Source organism: Anser cygnoides, chromosome 1 (genome assembly GCF_040182565.1).
Source record: "Anser cygnoides isolate HZ-2024a breed goose chromosome 1, Taihu_goose_T2T_genome, whole genome shotgun sequence".
NCBI classification, from domain to species: Eukaryota; Metazoa; Chordata; class Aves; order Anseriformes; family Anatidae; genus Anser; species Anser cygnoides.
Genome location: NC_089873.1, coordinates 135,735,001 through 135,754,395, shown reverse-complemented (window position 1 = coordinate 135,754,395; position 19,395 = coordinate 135,735,001). Strand labels below are relative to the sequence as shown.

Here is a 19,395-nt window from a genome sequence, read left to right as displayed (position 1 = left end):
CCTGCAATTCCAAAAATTGGTTAGTAATGGTAGGTTTGGAGGAAGAATTAAGAGGCCATCTGATGTAGCTGGAAAAGTAGGCTAGCTTTTTGGCCTTCAAGTATCTCAAGTACCAAGGTCTTAGGGACTCAATTGTCTCTGTATATACATACATATACACATATACATATATGTATATATACATACACACGCTTATATATGTATATATACATATACATATATACATACATGAATAAATATATATATATATTTATTCATTATAATGAAGCAACTAAAATAGAACCTCGTTTGCATTTTATTTCATCCAATGTATCCTGTATAAATCTTCAGATACTTCAAAATGGCTTAAACTGAAAAATCTGAAAGAAAGCACCCTTGAAAGAACTGAAAGAATCTTTGAGATAAAAGTCTTCATAATTACACATTAACTGAGTATCAGTAACGAAAAAGAACATTATCTTTAAATATCTTACATTCTCTGATTGTCAGTTGAATAAAAAGTTCTGGGATAGTGATGTTCTTTATAATATAAATAATAAAAGTAACAAATATTTCCTTTCCCCTCTGATTATCTGTGAGAATTTACCTATTTTGCTTGTTAGCAAACCACTATTTCATAACTTATCAGCCCTCTTCTCCAAAACATTTGCAACTTATCTCACTTTAAAGGTCCATATCTCTAATTTATTATATGTAGAAACAATTTAAGTATAAAAAATATAAATATGTCCTTAGTTTACAGTATGTTGTAGCCTGTAGTTAAACAAAAATGGCTTATGGGTACATTTAACAACGTTTGCTCAGTTCCTGATTCTTTATACGTAGTTGAAGAAATACTTTCTGATCTTGATGCTAATCTTCAAAATCTTTGGCTAGCTTCAATGATAATTGTTCTGTGAGACCATTTCTCAGTCTCAGTTCACGGCTCATTCTGCCAGGAGATTCTTAGCTAGTGGGGTTCAGATTGAAGTTAAACCGAAATCTGAGTACAAGGACATTTTTAACGTTTTTTATTCTGAGATTTTTTCACAGAGAAAACTGAATATCTTCAGACTATAATGGAAGATAGGCAGGTAGGCTTTTCTGTATTATAAATTAAGTATAGTTTGAATCATAAGTGGTAAACATTGCTTACATTTCAAGGTTGCATCTATGTGTTATTAACAGCTGCTTTAGAAATGCATAAAATTGGGGGAGTGGGGGGACAAGCGAGGTGAATTTCACCCAAACATAATAGAAGCTCACAACTTCTTAAATTGTAAAATTACAGTAATAATAATAATAAATAATAATAATAAATAATAATAATAAATAAATAAATAAATAAATAAAAAACTTTCATTTTCCTTTCCAGTTACTGAAAAAATAGAAAAGAAGCAGGCATTATACAGGTACTTTGAGGGTACAAGTGGGGGCCAAATAGATGCAAAGATTCAGAAACCTTATCCTTGGTCCAGCATTTGGAGAAAATTGCTGAGAATTTTGAACAGAACTAAATTCGTCCTCTCCCTCCCTCCCCGCATAGTTACCCCTATTTGGTACCTATGGCAGAATTTTCTCTGAGAGGTTAGCTTTTAAAGTAGGTGCTATTGCAAATGTGATACTTAGGTACCTTATCCTCCACCAGCTTTCACACCTATCCACACAGACAGTTTTTTTAAATCAGTACTGCAACTTACACATCATTTTGAGGATTTAGGTCTAATGAGCTTGCAGTAAGTCACCAGGGCATTTCTGGTAGAGTTGGAGGTTGACTCCAGATATCTGTAATTCATTGATTCAGCCAAGGTGAAGAGTTTCATTGTGTCATTTTGTGTTCAGATGAATAAGAAAATAACAACCTGTGTGTTATGCTCCAATTTAAGAACAGTTCCTGATGGAAAGAACATTAACGAGAACCAGACTGGTTTGCTTTCAGTTCAAAAGGACTTAATTTGGATGTTACTGCTCTCACCATAAAATGAAAGAAGCTTCTGCCATACAAAAAGAAAGAGAATTGATTAGAAAACCTCTAACAGGATTAGGATGCTAAATTAAATAAAGTAAAAGCACGATATGAGCAATTGAATCCACTGTAGTTAAATTATATTTGCTATATCATTTTAGAACATTTATTCAACATGAAAGAAGGAATCCTCTGTTCAATAAGTGAGTTACATCACTAAATGAGAACCAGTGATCAATTAGATGTCTAAAAGAATCATAAACAGCTTAACAAAGTTTTTGATATTTTATTTTTTATGCCTATCTCATATTCTCTCTCTGTCTCATCCTCCCTCCCATCCCCAACCCCCCCCCCCCCCCCCCCCCCCCAAGTGTCAGTGTCTGAGCATAGTGTACATTCTCCTGGGAAACCTGAAGTCAAATTAAATTTTCAATTATAAATAAAACATCTGAGTCAGAAATACTTAAATTATATGATAATAAAAGACCTTGGATTTATTGTGTCTTTTTGCATCTAAAAAAACAATTCAGATATTCTTTACAAGCCTTCTTTGATCATATGCAGCAAATAACTTTAAATATTAATTGATTCTTGCATGCTGAAAATATAACGAGAAGTAAAAGTGATCTGATATGATAACAAGTACCTAGCCTAATTCCTCCTAAGAAACTTACCAGCTATACCTACTATTTTGAAACATCTGCACCAGGTGTATTTCAGAAGACAAAATGTAGAGGGGCAGTCAGAAGAAAAGCCATTCATTGCATCATCTCACAGACACATTAACTATAGTTCTGATGTTTTACCTATAACTTGTTTTATCTACAACTTTGCAGATTTATCTACAATTCAGATATGGTTTTATTTATTTAATTATTTATTTCCAGATAAGAATAGCATAGTGATGGTGAAAGGCCTGGAGGGGAAGACGTACGAGGAACGGCTGAGGTCACTGGGCCTGTTCAGCCTGGAGAAGAGGAGGCTGAGGGGAGACCTCATCACAGTCTACAACTTCCTCGTAAGGGGGTGTCGAGAGGCAGGAGACCTTTTCTCCATTAACACCAGTGACAGGACCCGCGGGAACGGGGTTAAGCTGAGGCAGGGGAAATTTAGGCTCGACATCAGGAGGGGGTTCTTCACAGAGAGGGTGGTTGCACACTGGAACAGGCTCCCCAGGGAAGTGGTCACTGCACCGAGCCTGTCTGAATTTAAGAAGAGATTGGACTGTGCACTTAGTCACATGGTCTGAACTTTTGGGTAGACCTGTGCGGTATCAAGAGTTGGACTTGATGATCCTTAAGGGTCCCTTCCAACTCAGGATATTCTATGATTCTATGATTCTATAGTAAACGCTGTGGCTAGGGGTAAAAGAATTTGCCTAGAGCTAAAGTTATACTATACCTTTCTCCTTCAAGGACAGTTTCAAGTTGCAATTTAGCATCATACAGATGAAGCAGCTCCTTTAGCACAGATTTATTTTGGTATCTGACATCTAGCAAAATAAATCATAGTCAACCCACTGGAATTCAATAGATATATTAAAAAAAAAAGTGATGATAATAATAATAATAATAAAATAGGCACAGCTTAAAGGTTCAAAATTCTCACAAACTCAGTCTCCTAAAGGTGGAAACCTTATAGAACTACATCCAACCACTTTCTTCTAGAAATTAGATATCATATTTCCCAGTGAAGCAAGAGGTTTGAAATTTGGTGCCCAGTTGTAGATAATCTGTTTGTTTATGAATGACTGTAGTCTGTGTACCACACACTGTATCAGAACCTGCCCACTCTATTAAGTGCATCAAATTTATGGTCTGAGGTTTATTCATCAAGTAGTGTAACACTATATTAACCAAGTGATGACTTCCTGAATTATTTCTGAATAACGTGAAGAGGTCTGGAGAAAGAGTATATCTGAAACTGTAAAAATAAAAGATGACACATTCAACTTTCTTTCAAAAAGAGTAAAGGGCATTCTGAAATTTACTTGGAGATGGGGAAAAATGGAGAAAGCCATCAAATTTTTGGAAAGAATTAAAAACCTCTGTGCATAAAGTAAATATTTTGGTTAAAGTGAAGCAATACCTTCAAGTATTATACAAGTATTACAATACCTGAAGTTTATTTCATTCTACCAATGGAAAACACAAACAAGTTAGTTAAACAACTTGAGCTATTTGGTTGCATCTGCACTGCAATCCATTCAATACTTTATTTTATTTTATTTTATTTTATTTTATTTTATTTTATTTTATTTTATTTTATTTTATTTTATTTTATTTTATTTTATTTTATTAATTTATTTTTAATGTAAGTTTAAAATCTTTTGGGGCAGGTAATTTGCATTTTAAAAAAATGCTCACAAAAATGTTTTCACATAGATGAACCAAAATATTTTCCTCAGTACCATCACCTGTTGAGCAGCATGAGAAATGGCTCTGTCTGCCACAAATGGATCCTACTTCTCAGCATCCCCAAGACTTCATGAAACATTTCATGTCACTTGACCAACAGGAAGCTACGTCTCTTCTTGTTTGTATGATAATGGTAATGAACATATACATTACTGTGTTATGGCACATCAATATGTGGCTACGAACTTCTCATTTAGCAGGAATGCCTATTCTTTAGGTACATGACTTTGATGTTCTTTTCATTATATTACAAGTCATTAAAATCTCATTCAGCCTGCCAGAAAACTGTCTATGTTGAGACACAGGTTCCTCCCTAACACAAACTGAAAACATGGAATGATATTGCCACCAATAGCATGATTTAATACTGACTGAAAAGAGTCATAGAATCACAGAATGGAGTCCATTGGAACTGGCTTAGAAGAATGCTTGTACAACAAGCTGCTGTTGGCCAGCTGTTAGGAAAATACTATCTGGGAAACTTTGTGCTCTAATGGATACAGAAAGTATATTTAACCACATCTCACATTCAGATATGACAGACATAAAGCTTTTTTTATTTTTTTCTCTCACAGAACGAGAGGATTCCTTCATTTAAATATAGATGAAATATTCATTTAAATATAGATGAAACACAGTCACTACTACTGCTGAAACTTCTTAAGATCATGTGTGAGAAGACATTTATACAGAGAGGTTCACATAGCAAGTTATTTAATGATACAACATTTTTCAGCTCCAGCTCTCATCCCATGAACTACACAGGCCTGTGTAGTTCTAGTGGTTCATGGATGGTAGATTGCTCACAGATTCCTGACTGAAGGTGCTTGCTAGTTCCCATGTTGAATACATAGGGTTATACAAGGTCCTGTAAGTCTGAAAGCATATGCTCCAGATAGTCCTGTTGCTGTGATTATGGGCTTTAAGTCTGCATTATTATCATGCTCTTGAATACAGTCTTGTGTTATGTTTATGAGACAGAACGCTACAGCTATAATTGCCTTGTATTATCCCTTAGCAATATCTATACACCAAGTTCAGAGCCTTAGCCATGACTGAATAACGGAAGATAATACTAAAATAATTAGCCCCCTGATCTTGCATTAAATAGCATAACTTGAAAGCAGCTCATGACCTGCTCTTTTCCTGACATGTATTCCAGTAACTAACAAATCAAACAATGTCATTGTAGAAAAAAATAGATATCATCCTTCTGCTCATGATACCTTCATAAAGGTCATAGGTGAAGATGAGTAGCAGAGCAGAATGACATCTCTGGAGGGTAATTACCCTCCCCTTTGATAAAGAAGTGCTCTGTTTTCAAGTCTGCATCATTATTTCCTGCATTATCTACAGCAGTTGGAATGGTTTTACTCTTTCACTGTAGTCCTTTTCATCCATTATTTGTTGTCAGATCATATCAGAATGTTCACAAGGATAATAATGGCAAAAATATATAGAAAAAAAAAATGATTTGGTTATCATCATCCCGATTCACTTGTCACTAATCCTATGTCTGCATAATAGATACAAGTAAATAAAGCAGTCTAGGGACTTTTCTGTGCTGTCAAAACTAGGTGGCACAATCTAGCTTGTGTCCATATAGCTCAGCTTTCTTCCCCCTCAGAGTAGAGTGTAAGGGTTCAAGTTCCTTTTGAGAAAGGACTGTACTGTTTCTTAGCTATTCACTTGTGCCCACACTGCGAAGAACCTGGAATAATTTCTGTTTGGGTAAATGCCTGCAGGTCTTTGTGGCTACCTACAGGATGCTCACACTATGCATGCCATATATTAGGGCATAAGAAGTGCTAGAAGGAACCCTGAAGACTAATGTTAGATAGAAGGTATGAAGCCTGGTGTAGTCTGGTCCTTATTGCCTACAGGAAGAATTGCTCAGGGACCGAGCTACCAATTCCAGAGGGATCCTGACAGTCATCTAGCATAAAAGTACTATAGGCAAATGAGCAGAAGGACCAGAAAAATAAGGTCCAAGTGGGCAATGTAGGAAAACCAACAGACAGAAGTAGTATATGTACACCCTGATAAATCTGTTGGTTGCCACATGTCCATAATAGTCTGACTTTGATGAAGTCATATGTAGGGTGAGGGCACCTTCTTTTTTCGTATTGTCATATTCCTGTTTCAAAAGCAGTAGGAAAACTGATACTTGATGAATGGAATCACAGAAATGCCTGGCATAATATAACCAACCTCTTTTTTTTTTTTTTTTTTTTTCATGTTTGGGATTTATTTAGTGTTTATAGGTCATAAAAAACACTATGGACTTGAATTTACAAAAGCTTGAAATATACTTCTCCCTGATTGCAAACTGATGTTCAGATATCATAACTGGCACTTGTCTCACCAGTATATATATAGACTGCTATCCAAGATCCTTTATTCATGGTTGTTTTCTGTTGTTGTTGTTGCTTATTTAATTCTTTGTTAAAGAAACTTAGACAGACAAAACTGCTGTTCAGCTTTGGTTTGTTTTTGGTTACCATTTTTACCACTTGGTAAACCAAATGGTTTACCATTTGGTAAAATGTGTAAGTATCTATTTACTCATATTGTGATAGAATAATCCAGGCATCTCTTTTTCTTTTTGATCTACTACCATTATTTATTTTTAAATGTAATTTAGTGTCCACCTTGAGAGACCTTTACCAAGTTGCTTTATTGCTTAATTTCTTCTTTCCCCAATGTTCCAAGTTTACTAGAGTTAACAGATTGACTTCAGTCTTGGTCTGAATATACTGTGATACAAGGACAAGTCTTTCTGTGGTATATATACTCTTCTCCAGAAACTGAACTGTGTTCACAAAGAACCTCTGAAGTGAGTTTGCAACCAGACTCTTTCTGAGACACAGACAAGCACTCGGGTTGGTGATGGCACCTGAACACTTCACAGTGCCATGACCCAAAACGTCATCTGATCTCAGTAAGCATTATCACTAACCCTTGAAACAGACAATCAGTGAGACCTGAAGAGCTGTAGGTGGAGGATGTAGATCTCTTTATTTTTTCTTTCCTACTGTTAAACTGAAAATATTACTAGAGACTTCCCTCTCTAGTGGAAAACTGCTGCACAATATGAAAATGAAGAATTATGACCCCATTTTAGTGTTTCATTGCCCTAGTCTATGAAACCCTTTATCACAGATGAACTCCTCACCTGATCTCCTTCCAGCAGCCCCCTCCAGCTCGACACTGGCAATTCACATTCAGCAGTTCTGTTCCTTTTGGCACTTTTCTGAATAAGATACCCATTTGCAGACCTATTTTCTATTCTGCAGAGGCAAAGAAAAACCTTGTGCAAGTAACACAGTGGAAATTTTGGGGAAACACAAAAACAGTGGAGGTATATAGAGTGGGAAAATTTGTGTCAGAAAAAAAAATATATATATATTATGAGCAATGTATGAACAAATAATAATTCTGATTTCACTTTGCTTATTCGCCAGACAATGTGATTACTCTTCTTACTAACATTGCAGAAAATCCTAATCTAATTTTTATTTCACAATAATTATCACTGTTGAACAGAAAGAGTGTCTTAAAAGCATGCCCTACACACAGTTAATACCTTTCTATTTTTGTGGAACTGGAAACAAAACAAAACAAAATGACCCAAAAGGAAGGAAGGAAGGAAGGAAGGAAGGAAGGAAGGAAGGAAGGAAGGAAGGAAGGAAGGAAGGAAGGAAGGAATATCCAGCATCCAGTTCACTAGCAGACACATTCGGCAACTCCCTTTTTGAGATTAGATGTCCAAAAGCACTAAAAACTGTTATCACTACAACCAGTTAAATTCTTTTTAAGAAATTATAAACCCATGTAAAATGGACTGTTGGAGAGGTTAAAATATGTGATTCACTTAGATTAAAGGAAGTACTTCTGCATTAAAGAAACTAGGAACAAAAATTGAGGGCAAAAAATTCCATGAACTGAGGGGAAAAAATGCATTGAAAATACATTTAATACTGGAGATTGAATCTGTCCCTCTCTAAACATTTTGTGAATGTTGTTTGACTTTCTTTTAAATAACAATAAAAATTATGAATAACATTTTATTATCATACATCTGTCCACACAATTTGATGTGTTACATATCTGATTGCATTAAAACTTAAGGCTCTAATATTTCAACAGAATAGTGAAGAAATGAATGCATGATGTACCATGCAAATATATTTTTTCAGCCTCAAATGAGACAAAAGATATGAGACATATTTTATGATAATTCTTGCTCTCAATAGTATTTTTATAACTTGTACTGGCAAGTAGGCTAAATCAATGAACATCCCTCTGTTGTACAAAAGCAGCCCCTAGGGAGTGCAAGCAACCAGGAGTGTGGCAAACAGGGTAGGCAAACAGGCGCATCAGTCCAGCAGTTTGTGTGGCAGTTCATGTAGGCAGGGCAAGCCGGGAGGGTTGAAGGTGGGTCATTTTGTATTCTGGGAGCAGCAGAGGAAGGGCCTTCTACTGTAACAGGCATGGTGCCCACCCGCTGAGCTTGCTGGTCTGAGGCTGAATCCAGATGGAGGGGCCACAGCCTCCCTGGGCAGAGGCCCACACCCAGACAAACCTCCTGAGTATGGAAAGAGCTGAGCTGCCAAGATCCTCAGTTCCAGGGAACTCCAGTCTCTGGAGGTTTCTGTAAGTCCTGAAAGCAGAGGTGGGTGTCGTGGGTGTAAGTGTGCCCAACTGAATGAACTTTTCCAGCAGGTGGCTCTGTGGAGAGAGGAGCTCATCAAGCAACATAGCATCCAGGAATCTGAGTGGGAGATTGACAAATGGTATTATACGCTGATACGGGCTACGCAACAGCCCTGCCTTAAGTCCTTGCAATGGGAAGGTAAACAAGCTTCCAGCCCTGAACCAATACATTCGAAAGACTCACAGGGCAAGGGAGAGTGGACCCTTGTCTCTGCTTGGAGACAGAGGATAAGTCTCCCCTTTGCCCCTGAAGTGCCCCTGCACAACAGATACGATGTTCTAGGGCAGGAGAGAGGAGACTCCAAGAGTAATAGTAAAAACCTCAGAAAGGCCTACCATACAAATTCAGCTTAGTCTCCCACCTGCATCAGAACCAGTGCCACAAAAAAAGCATGAAGGATGTCATTGGAGACTCTTCTCTGAGAAGCACTGAGGCACCCATTTGTCATACACATAATCTCTCCAGAAAGCTTTGCTGCCTGCCTGGGGCTTACATGCGTGATATTATGAAGAAGCTACCAAGCCCAGTGGGTCCCAAAGACTACCACCCCTCTACTTTTTCACTTAGGGTCAAACAAGGATGCAAGACGGAGACTCCAAAATATCAAAAGGGATTTTATGTCCCTTGGAAAGATGATGAAGGGATGAGGAGTGCAAGTAGTGTTCTCCCCGTTGGTGACTGGGACCCAAGAAGAAGGAGAAGAACAGACCAAGTGAATGACTGGCTGCAAGGCTGGGGCCATGTTTAAGGTTTTAGGTTCTACGATCTTGGATGGACTTCTGAGAGACTGGGCATGCTGACGTTGGATAGGGCACACCTGACTAGGTGAGCAAGAGTGTTTTGGGGAGTAAGCTGGCTGGGCTTATCAGGAGGACTTTAAACTAGATGCAGTGAAGAGATGCACCTCTCAGTGAAGGAAGCATACATGAGAACATTGTCACTCTAAAAAACAACAGGGAAATACTTGTGAACTGTCCCAAAGCAATCAGAAAGGGTTCTTCTGGAAAAGTGATGCAACTGGTAGCCCAGCTGAAGTGCCTCCACACCAATACACAAAGCATGGGAAATAAGCAGGAAGAATTGGAAACCATGGTGCAATTAGACAAATGTGACCTGATTGCTATCATGGAAATGTGGTGGGATGGATCACACGACTGGAACATTGGAAAAGAGGGCTACAAACTCCTCAAAAGAGATAGGGAAGGAGGGGAGGGGTTGTTGCCCTCTATGTCAGGGGAGGGATTGATTGCAAGGAGATGCCTCTGAGAAACAGCCATGAACAGGTTGAGAGCTTGTGGGTGAAAGTTAACAACCACACACACCAATAAAGGACACCATGTGGTCGGAGTCTACTACAGGTCACCCGATTAAGGGGAGCCTGTGGATGAGGCATTCTTGCTTCAACTACAAGAATCATCATGCTCGCATGCACTCATCCTAATGGGGGGCTTCAACCACACAGACGTCTGCTTACAATGTAAAACTTAGCAGTGTGTTTTGACCTCTAACAGAGTGTATGTGTGAGCAGTAAAAGAGGACAAGTGAGTACATTTCTCTGTGCCTTTCTCTGTACCTTCTCAAAGGAGAAATGAAAGGGTAAAATATGCTTAGTTTCAAACCCTGCAGAATCAGGAGGATGAGAATTAAATGGCCATAAATGAAGAACAAACTGGACTCCAGAGCTACAATCTCACTGGGAGAGGACTCTGTCTGTCCAGATATGTCCTTACTGATCTTTAACACAGCTAAGCTGTAGAGTAGCAAAAACAATAATAAAAAGAAATGGCTAAAAAAATGGTAAGGTAACAGAAAGAGGCAAGGAAAATATAAAATGGGTACATTCTTAAAAAAATAACTTAAAATTTACCAAGCAACTAATCAATTAAAAATATATTTATATAATCTTGTTTTTATTGGTATGTGTGACAGATGAATTTAGGCGACAAAACTTATACCATTTTTTTTTCCTTAAAAAAAATCAATCTTCACAGTGTCAATAGTCTCAGGAAACAATGGGATACTTAGGTTATTTATGGCAGCTAACATTCTTGCACTTGGATAAGTGTACCCTAAATATTCAGGATGTGAATATCACGTAAATGTGATCATGAAGTTCATCTATCTGTTACCTGGAAATGATTAAACTACAGCAGCATTCTAAGCATGTTCTCTACCAAAAAAGGCTGATGTGGTGGTTTTACTCAGCTGGGCAGCTTAGCTCCACTGCAACTGCTCTCTCACTCCCCCTCTACAAAGGGAAAGGGTAAGAAAAAACTATGAAAAGGGCTCAAGAGTTGAGATAAGGACAGGGAGATCACTCAGCAATTATTGTCATGGGCAAAACAGACTAAGCACAGTGAGATTAGAGAAATTTATTACCTATTACTAATAAGCTATAGCAGTGAGAAATAAACAACAACAATAAAAACTAAATACACCCCCCCACCCCTCCACCCTTTTCTATGTCCTCCTCCCAATCAGTGCAGGGGAACGGGGAATGGGGGCTGCGGTCAGTCCCTAACACTTCATCTCCGCCGCTCCTTCACAGTCACTCTCTGCTCCTGCTCCACGTGGGGTCACTCCCACAGGATGCCGTCCCGCCCGAACGGAGCCTGCGGAGGCTGCCCACAGGCAGCACCTCTGCAAGCACTGCTCCCACATCATGGCTCCATACCACAGGGTCCATCCCCCAGGAGCAAACTGCTCCAGCACAGGTCCCCCATGGGCGGCAGCTCCCCCCAGACCCCCTGCTCCTGCGTGGGCTCCTCTCCACGGGCTGCAGCTCCGGCCCGGGGCCTGCTCCTGCGGGGGCTCTCCATGGGCCGCAGCCTCCTCCAGGCCACATCCACCTGCTCCACCGGGGGCTCCTCCACGGGCTGCAGCGTGGAGATCTGCTCCGTGTGGGACCCGTGGGCTGCAGGGGGACAGCCTGCTCCACCAGGGGCCTCTCCACAGGCCGGAGGGGAACTGCTGCTTCATGCCTGGAGCACCTCCTGCTGCACTGACAGGGGGTCTGCCCCATCTGCTGTTGTGAAGAAGTTTTTTATTTATTTATTTATTTATTTATTTTTCCCTTTCTTAAATCTGCTCTTCCAGAGGCAAACAACATCACTTATTGGCTTGGCTCTGGGCAGCAGCACATCCCTTTGGATCTGGCTGAAACTGGTCCTTACCTAACATGGGGCAGCTTGTGGACTCTTCTCACAGAGGCCACCTCTGCAGTCCCCTACTACCAAAACTTTGTCAGGTAAACCCAATACAGCTGAAGATCCCTTTTTCACAGAATGTACTTGGTATAGGTAATGGGAGAATAGGATAAGAATTAAGTCAAAAAGATATTATTATCCATGCAAACTACCACATCAAACAGATGTGGTCCTAAACCAACTGTTGTTGTTGCTGTTTTTCCCCATACGATGTTAAAATATTCACTTAGCAATTAGCTTCATACCTAAGGGTACTAATTGGTTATTGTCCTTCTTCAGTTGTGCAATGTCAGCTATGTAATATGAATTGTCAAAGCTACAACTCAAATCCACAATGACCATCCGTAAATGATGATTCAAGAAAACCAAGGCAAGGTGCTCAGATTTCTCAAATAAATAAATAAATAAATTTTAAAAAAATAAAAATCATAATGTCTCTGAAAAGAGTATGAATATCAAAAGCACTGAAGGGAATCTTAATATGACTTTAAAGGATCAAAGGTGGATTACTAATGAGATAAATCATAGAACCATGGGACTCACAGAATGGCTTGGGTTCAAGGAACCTTGCAGATCATCTAATTCCATACCCGCTTCCATCGGCAGAGACACCTTTCACTAGACCATGTTGTTCAAAGCCCCATCCAACCTGGCCTTGAATTCCAGGGGTTGGGCATCCACAGCCTCTCTGGGCATCCTGTTCCAGTGCCTCACCACCCTCTGAGTAAAGAAATTCCTTCTAATCTCTAATCTAAATCTCCCCTCTTTGAGTTTTAAACCTTTCCTCCTTGTTTTATCACTGTCAACATAAAAAGTCACTATCTTTTTGTAAGCCTCTTTAAGTACTGAGAAGCTGCAATGAGGTCTTCTCGGAACCTTCTCTTCTCCAGGCTGAGTAGCCCTAGCTCTCTCAATCTTTTTTCGTAGGAGAGGTGCTCCAGCCCTCTGATCATCTTTGTGGCCCTCCTCTGGATCTTCCCTAAGAGGTCCACATGCTTGTGCTGGGGGCCGCAGACGTGGATGCAGTAATTCAAGTGGGGCCTCACAAGGGCAGAGTAGGGGGGAGGAACACCACCTTCCTCAACGTATTGGCCGTGTCTCTGGTGTTGCAACCCAGGAGACTGAAAGAACACACTGCTGGCTCACGTTGAGTTTTCAATTCAGTTCCTTTTCCATAAAGCTGTTCCCAATTAGTTCTTCTCCCAGTCTGTACTCATGTCTGTGATTGCCCTGACACAGGTGCAGCACTTTGTACTTAGACTTGTTGAACGGCATTCGGTTCACATGGGCCCACTTCTCAGGTTTGTCCAGATACCTCTGGCTGGCATCCCTTCCTTCTGTTGTATCAACTGTACCACTCAGCTTGGTGTCATCTGCAAACTTGCTGAGGGTACACTCAATCCCATTACCAATGTCATTGATGAAGATATTAAACAGCACCAGTCCCAGGAGAAACCCCTGAGGGACACCACGTGACACTGGCCTCCATCTGGACAGAGACCACCACTCCCTGGGTGTGGCCATCCAGCCAGGTCTTTACCTACCAAATGCTTTGAAAACTATGCAATTTTTTTTTTTTTTTGAGATCGATTTCTTTGCACAAATGTCCTCAATAGCAAACTAAGACTAATCCGCAAATATTAGATTGTGCATTGTAGGAAAGTCACCTAAATCATTGTTTGGAAGAACTGGGAAGAAGTGACTGCCATCAGTCTGGATATAGCCACCAACAGAAGAGATACCAGATTTGACTATCTGGTCTTGTCCCAGCCAAAGAAAGCGCCCTCTCCCCTTTGCTCCTTCTGAATTCAGGAGTGTGTTTGGCATACATAGTATTGTCAGAGCAAATGTCTGAGTTCATTGCCATGGTTTCCTTTGCAGAGCTCAAGATCAGGACCGCCCAGCAGGTACCCCTGGACAACAGTCATCAATGACTTGCTAAACTTCCTGTCTCCCTATTTCCCTCCATTTGGCCACTCTCCTACTTCTCTTTCTATTCCTCAGTCTCTTCCCAAATAAACTACCCAACATCAACTTCTTTTCCCCCATCAGTCTCTGTTTTGCTGCACCTGTACCCAGATTTGGCAAGTCAGACACAGCTGTCAAGACAATCTTGGTCTTAACATGGTTTTACTGACCTGGCTACCTGGGCCCTACTGGCCCTGAAAGGCTCCTTTCATACGAAAGGAGTCCCATCCAGTTACCCATTTTGGCCATTTCTTACACCACCTTCCTCCTTTCCCCAGCTTGAGCTGTGCAATCGGATGCCATTTTTGGTCACTAACAGCATAGCTTCCCTTCTTCTTCCCAGTCATGTCCCACATCCCGTTCAGTTTCAGTTTAACTCAGGACAGAGCCCAGAGAGTATTGCAGGCATTGACCTGCAGCCCTAATATTCATTTTGACTTAGAACACAGCTTGGCATCACAGAACTTTTCTGTAAATGATAAAAAACAAACAAGTAAACAAAAACTAAGTAGTGTAGTTGTAGTGCAGTTTAGTAATACATTCTAAATGTTCTCATTCATATTGATGCCAGTAGTGATTTAGATTATATTTAAGTAAAAAATATAGACCTTCTTAAATTTCTGGCATTGTTTACAAAATTACTCCTTCATTACAGTGATGCAAAAGCCAGGTACAATAACATTGAGCCTGTCAATTGTAAGCTTTCTCTTCAAAGTATTTAGAATTTATCTATCCATCTTAACTTAAGCAAAAAACTCACAGCACTTATAAACTGTAAACCCACTGTGACTTGTGATAAAAAAAAGTTAAGGGGCCAGAGAGTACAAGAATTTCTGAAACAGTGTAACTGTCTGGATGCCTATACTGTCTTAAATAGTAATGGTTATTGATTGGTTTTGGAAACAGAGTCTTAAGCGAAGGGAACTTTTGGTCTCCTTCTTAACGTAATATTTTCAACATGATGCCCATGGCTATTTGAAGCATAATCAGTTATTAAGCAAAATATTATTAAAAAGTCAAACACAGTAATCATGCCATAATCCCCCATGCATGGCTGTAGCCAGAGGGATTTTTCTTCTTCTTCTTCAGCCATATAATTCTGTCTGAAATTACCCACAAAGATGATATCCACCTGTCTTTCCCAGCTGGACAGGTTTTCTTAACATTTCCCTAAGATTTGCCTCAATCCCCTTGCAACAATTCCCGTAAAGAAAAGTAGTGTTATCAATTAAAATATTTAGTATCACTGAAATAACAGTTACTTGGAAACAAGTTTCCACATTATGTATTAAATTAATACCTTTGCACTGTTGATAATTTAAATATCAAACAACTATTTAACTAAATCAATTTATTGTTTTGATATACCTGTCTCTTCCCAGCTTATTAATAATCTTCGTTCCTGCCCTTGAAATACATCACATTTCTAATTAGCTTAAAAAAATTGTTGCTGTTCAGGCATGTGTAAACACAATAGGTGATTTCCCCACATGCCTGGTATCTCCATTTTTTTATGTTTATGTTTCTCTCACACACACAGACATGTAAATATGCATTCTAATTACCAAACATCAAGAAAAATGCTAGTTATAACATTTTTCATAGAATATTAAGTAATACTATTTCATTTATGTGTTTATAATCATGTATGACAAGTTCAATCCATTAAAAATACTATACTGTAATAAACAATGATTATTTTTTAATGGGGGAAATTGATATAACGCAAGGCAGAAAAAGGTATGAGATCACTATCCATTCAATTCTTTATGCCATGATTTTCACACACACACACACAAATGCAGTGTTATATTTGGAAGTGATGTGGAATGTACCATGAATCATGCCCCCCTACAGACACTTGAACCACATTACACAGACGCAGACTCAAACTGAGAACCCATCTGACCTACTTAAAACTCATTTACCTTGACACAAAGAGGACAAAGGTGTCAAAAGTATTTCTCACTTGAAAACTCTCAACTAACACAGAACAGTTTATAGTTCTGTACCCTCTCTTTTTAACTGATTTACTTTCTCTGCTTGTTCATTAAAACAGAGATGTATTAATGGGTACATTTTATTACATCAAATAATGTAAATACAAACTTAAAATATAAGCACCATTAAGGTGAAAGGGTAGTATTGCCAAGTGAACATGAATATGACCGTATAGTGGAAATGCAATGATTTTTTGCAGTTTTGGACAATGAGTTTCTAAATACTGAGACCTAACACACAAAAGAAGCAGGCTGAGACATGAAGTAGTAAAATATGGGAGCTTGTACAGTCAAATACTGATTTTCAAAACATAAAATTACTTTTTTTTTTTTTTTAATCTTCTAGGGATAAACATAAAGAATATTTCTTTCTTTCCATGTTACCACAACACAACATCAATATACTTTAGAAATCTAAATTTAAAAGTTCTTCAATAAAGTAGTTTTGCCTTCCTTATTACCTTAAAATATCTATAAAAATGAATAAACACTGCACTAACAAAACTAAACCTGAGCTGAACACTTTTTTTTTTTTTTTTTTTAAGTTTATGGATCACAGTTTCTCCTCGTAGAAATGGGTATTACAGCTTTTGAAGAAAGGTTAAATCAATTTGAATAGAACAAAATTCATTTACATTTAGCTATCCAAAATAGAAAATGAGACACTCAAAGGTAACTTTTAAAGCATTAGGGATTGACATCCTGGCTGGCACAAGAAGTTACATTTGTGAGAATTACAAAGACTGTAATTTTTCTTTTGTAAACAAATAATGTAAGACAAATGTCTGGCTGTAGTTTATATCCTGAAAAAAGACGCATCCAGTTTGCCTGGCTCCCTTAAGGTTTGATCTTGCAGCTGCTATGAGCTGACAGTAGCAGCACAAACAGTGTTTAAATTAACAGGAAAGCCGTGTGAGGGGGCATAAGGACCACAGAAAAAGCCATTAGCTGGAAATCTCAAATTCTATCTATTCAAGCTATTAGTGAAACAAGCCATTCTAACAGGCATCTTCAGTCCTCAAACATTCAATTTTATCCATACTTGCCATTCTTATTTGCCTATTTGCTTTTAGTATTCTCTTGGGGATTCTTTATTTTTGACGGAAAGACTGAATGTCAGCTTTCATTTTGAATTTCTGGCCCCTGTAATCAGTAAAATATATATGAATAACAGAAATTTCTCTCTCTTTCAGTCAATATTTCTGAGACTGTTTTCCTTTGTTTATAGAAGTGAATATTCATTACATCAGAGAAAGAAACTAACTTTAGTTTACTTGTAACGGCACTCATTCCGAATATGAAAGATACACGTTCAAAATTACTGTTTGAAATCAGACAGCAGGGAGATGGACTCCGGTCTCCCATATTCCAGATGAGTCATAGTCATACCCTTGATTTACTGAAGGTCTGGATTATTATTTGGATTACTTGTTGCCTATCCCTCCCTATCCAAAAGTTTGGTTTGAACTTGTAAATATTGCAGTGAAAAATTCTTCTGGAATTTAAACGTATTTTGTGCAGAGTTCTAAGTCTCGATGTGATGCCCTAACTTCAATAAACCCTGAAAACTTCCCCACCAGCATTTTAAATCTTATCTCATCTTTTCTTACCATATCCGATTATATCAGAAAATATGGGCATATACCCTATGGGCATAAAAGTATACCTTGGAGAGTGTAGGCTATATCTTGTAGATTATTCCTGTAGGAGTTTCCTAGTTGGTACTCCAGCAAAAAAATAAATAAATAAATAAATAAAATCATAGAGAAAATCTTTTGGTATTATATGTTGATTGATTTTTTTGAAAAAAAAAATAGGACCACCTGAAGAAACATTTGTATGGTAGCCCAGCTCATTCCTTTATTTAGCCCTTGACATTATAACTGTCCCTCAGTCTAGCACTCACCTGACATGATTTTCTCCTACTACTTGCTCAAAAACATCCATGAAACTTTCCCTTAGCATGCATACCCTGTTTATAATTTAGGAATGGGAAAATATTGTCAAGTTTAACTTGTATGGAAAGATTATTTTGTATTTGTGCCTGAGAAGAAAAAGGGTAATAATCTATTGGCAGGGAAATTTTCTGTATGTCATTGTGAAGATTCCTGAAATTAGGAAGGAAGTTTGTTGTCCTCCTTCTCACATTCCCCATCCGTTCTCACTCCTCTAGCTTCTGAAGAGAAACACAGTAAAGCACACATTCATTTCTTGTAAATACAATTTTCTTTTCTCCTACATTTGATAAAATTCTTCACTGTACAAAATTTTACTTAGCTGAGACACAGAACTGTTCTTATGTTCCTCCCGTAAAGTAGTTTTAAATTAAATTTGTCTTGAGCTGTGTAGGCATTTTAATCTTGGGAGTGTTTTTGATTGCTTGTTTAATTAGAAAGATCAGATAAACTACTGAAGCATTATTCTATGAACTTCTGCTGAAAATTAGAAAAAGATACACAGGATTGTTTTACAGAATGTGATTTGTTGATATTCAAGACTCATGAACAAGCCCTGTAAGTTTTAAAATACTTGATATTCTTCTCTAGTTTCTTTTGAAATCACACTTTCAGTTTTACTGCCTAAGAAGATTTTGGTGTGCTGTACATCAATAGTAAAGCATCAGAACATGAGTACAAAAGTATCAATCCTAGAAGAAGAAGGTTGTGTAATTCAATTGACTTAGATGTCTTTTCTTTTTCCTCTCAGTATTGATTTCTTCAAACATTTATGAGGTGGTAGAATGATTATTTTAAGTGCAGAAGCGAATTCTACTCTTGGTTAGATAAGCATAGTTCCTATTACAGTTTATAAAAACTTTACTAGGATAAGAGAGAGGAAAAATCATCTGTACATGTTTGATCCCAAATAAACATTCAGCTTCATTCTTGAAAGGCTAGATTTCTAAAAGTGTTCAGATTCCAGAGCACCATTAGTCGTTCAAGAGAATTCTTAACTAGACCCAGACCATATGTACATTATATAACGATGTATATTTAGGCAGAGTTTGAATTCCCATTTTTTTTAATATAAAATTCTTCCTCATGATTTTTTCCCAGTGTGATACTATTAGTATTTAATCAACCAAATTGATTATATTCTTTTTATAATTGTTGTATTGCTTATTTTGTCATTAGTGAAAATC

The 19,395-nt window shown here is 38.1% G+C and overlaps 1 long non-coding RNA gene across 1 annotated transcript in view; it reads right to left on the bottom strand.

The window, feature by feature from the left end:
* LOC125180607 (uncharacterized) overlaps nucleotides 1-19,395 on the bottom strand; it is a 31,993-nt gene that overhangs the window by 6,320 nt on the left and 6,278 nt on the right. Inside the window, exon 2 of the long non-coding RNA XR_007159319.2 lies at nucleotides 7,538-7,652. This is a non-coding gene — a long non-coding RNA (uncharacterized lncRNA). The remainder of the gene's footprint in view (nucleotides 1-7,537; nucleotides 7,653-19,395) is intronic.